The sequence below is a fragment of the Solanum stenotomum genome, chromosome 11, assembly GCF_019186545.1.
Source record: "Solanum stenotomum isolate F172 chromosome 11, ASM1918654v1, whole genome shotgun sequence".
Lineage (NCBI taxonomy): Eukaryota > Viridiplantae > Streptophyta > Magnoliopsida > Solanales > Solanaceae > Solanum > Solanum stenotomum.
In genome coordinates, this window is record NC_064292.1 from 27,519,080 (window position 1) to 27,522,429 (window position 3,350).

At 32.1% G+C, this 3,350-nt stretch overlaps 1 pseudogene; it reads right to left on the bottom strand.

The window, feature by feature from the left end:
• Positions 1–1,298: 1,298 nt before the first annotated feature.
• LOC125843526 (uncharacterized) overlaps positions 1,299–3,350 on the bottom strand; it is a 5,144-nt pseudogene continuing 3,092 nt past the window's right edge.

Sequence of the window (3,350 nt, forward strand, 5' to 3'; positions counted from 1 at the left end):
ATTCAAACATATTTTTTAAGTTTTGATGAAATTTTAGTCATTTTTATAATTTCAAAAAAATAAATATATAATTTTGTATATAATTATTACGTTTCACGAACATTCAAAAATCATTTCAAAAAGATATTTTTTTGAGTGTTTTGTTAATTAGCTCATTTAATTATAGTTTATATTTCAAAATAATTATTAAATAAGTAAGTTAATTATTTTTATTTCATTGAGATTAAGAAACTCGTAAATTAATTATATTAATTCATCTTACTTATTTATTAGCTGAACTTATCCTGATTAACTAAGTTTGACTACTTCTTTAATCTATGATTTGCTATAATCTAAAGCTTAGTTTAATTCTCACTAATTTAATTTTGATCCTGATTAAAGCTTAGTTTAATTCTCACTAATTTAATTTTGATCCTTGACCCATCTTTAGACCAATTTTGGCCCAAATAAACAACCCTTCCCTTCAAAAAACTTTAGCCAACGAAAGACTCTGCCCATTGTTGGGCCAATCAAGTCCTAATTTCCCCAGAACCATTCCAATTCATCTGCCCAACTCCTAAATCTCCCGACCCAGCCCATTACCTCTTCTTTCTAGCATTTCAAGCATCATTCACTACTAGAAATTTGATCTACTGTCGTGGTTCATTTACTGTTGCAATAGACTTTCCTACCGTAGCCATAGGTCTAAGGCCACGGTTATGGCAACCGCTACAACAGATCGCATAGCAGTAGATAGACTCATTGCCATAGTTTTCACTTTAATTAATTGCCAACGGTTAGTGTCATATTGGTACGGTTATGAACCGTCGGCAAAGAACTTTATGCATTAGTTCTTTTGAGGCTATGGCTACAGTTTTTCTTTCTATTCAACAACAATGTTATTCTATTGCGACGGTTGTTATAGGGTAATGCAACAATTTTAAACAATTATAAATGTTGCTCAATGGTTGTTGCAATGGTTATTACAGGGTACTGCAACAGTTCTTACTTTCTGCAACAGTTATTATTAAGCTATTGCAATGTATATATATTATTGGTGCACTTCCACAAATATTATATTTTTGAGCTATTGTAGTAATTTTATAACATAAAATACACATAAATCGTTCACGAGAAGAAATGTTCATTACCAAATTTATAATTCAAGATCCATGGTTGGCTAATATCAATAAAAGCAAAATATACAAATACTTTTTTACCGTTCAAAAAAAGGTCAAGCGCATGCACCACACAGTTTTTAATCTTCAAAAATAAGAGATTTCTATAACATCAGTATGTTAACATCAACAATTCAGCTCTTATGTCAAGTCTTCACTACTGCTTTCATCGCCTTCTTCAATTTCATCACCTATATATAATTAGAAAAAACATAAATAATTTAGCAATTTTTTTGCAAACGCTTAATGGATCCACAGTAGTCATATATTACAAAGTTATTACTCTATATATCTAAGACATACATATATAAACTCAATAGACTGAAATAGCATTAAACTATATATATGTTATAACTGTTTGTTTTAGACTATGTTATGTACATCTTTCACATTCCTCAAATATGGACGGAATTTTCTATCTGCAGTTTCTATAGGCTGTTTCAACACACTTTCACTACAAATAATGGAAGCAGTACTAGTATTGAATTGCAAAGGAACTCTTCTTTCTTTGATAGCAATGCCTTCTCAGCAACTGATCATGAAGACATCAAATGGTCCAAATATTTCCATACACAGCTTTTACAAGGCAATGCATTAATCACCAATAATCAAATAACTCAAGATTTATACAGTGAAAAATCAAGCATACAATTCACAACATAAGGTTCATTGCTACAGAACCAACAACAACAACCTTCTTTACAAACTGCAAACATATACAATAAGCACTCTCAGAGAATTCCAAATTCCTTTGGACAATTTACATAGCCTATTTTTATGTATGCTTTGAATTGAATGGTTAATACATTATTTCCTATTTAAGTGTTCATTCAAAATGTTTTCCTATTCAACCTTAAAGAATCAGTTAGAAGATTGTGACTATCTGTAAAATAGTCTAAATCCTTTTGAAGTTTTCACAAACTCTTTCATTGATTTTAACCTTTGTACAGGACAAATCTCTATCATAATTGGCCTTTTTCCTATTTGTACAATTGATGAAAAGAACATAATTCCTTAAATGGTTGTCTATCCTTGTCTCCTGCTGATGGAGATAGTTTTAACTTTTGACAGTGTTTAAGTCATTTTCACTTCCCAAAGGGACTAAACTATATATATGGCATAGCTGTTTGTTTTAGACTATGTTATGTACATCTTTCACATTCCTCAAATATGGATGAAATTTTTCTATATGCAGTTTCTATAGTGCTATTTCAGCACACTTTTACTACAAATAAGCTCCACAATTTAGCACATTACACTTCAATATAAAAATGCAAATGACATCACATTCACATTTTCATAGTACTTCAGCTTTAATGCCATATTTTAGCAAAGATTATGCAGAATTTAGGACTTTAAAAACTTCACAAAAATAATCTGCCCAATTCAACATAATTAAATACGATAAACTTCACATTTGAACACTCTAAATTCACTAAAAATAATTAGGTGTGTACTTATTTAAGGTAGTAGGCAATTAGTGCATTTTGATCCTAAAGTATGTGAACTAAAACAGGGCATTACCAATTCCTCAAGTCTCTAAACTAAAACTGCCACATCTTTTTTTTTAATTTGTACTTCATGATACAACTTTCAACACTATCACCAACAATAGTTCCATTCCATTTATTGCAATTTTTTTCAACATGCAAAGAACATACTTCACCACACCCTCCACATCACCATCAATAGAAAAACGAAGAAGAAAAACAAGAAAAAAGAGTCGCAATAGAAAAATAAACGATGTCGCACCAGAAGAAGAAGAAGAAGAGGAAGAGGAAGAGGAAGAGGAAGAGGAAGAGGAAGAGGAAGAGGAAGAAGAAGAAGAAGAAGAAGAGGAAGAGGAAGAGGAAGAAAAGGAAGAAGAAGAGGAAGAAGAGGAGGAAGAGGAGGAAGAAAAGGAGGAAGAAGTGGAAGAAGAAGAGGAAGAAGAAGAGGAAGAAGAGGAGGAAGAAGAGGAAGAAGAGGAGGAGGAGGAAGGGGAAGAAGAGGAAGAAGAAGAAGCGGAAAAAGAAGAGGAGGAAGAAGAAGACGAAGAAAAGGAAAAGAAGAAGAAGAAGAAGACGAAAAAGAGGAAGAAGAAGAAGAGGAAGAAGAAGAAGAGGAAGAAGAAGAGGAACAAGAAGAAGAGGAAGAAGAAGAGGAAGAGGAAGAAGAAGAAGAGGAAGAAGAGGAAGAGGAGGAAGAAGAGGA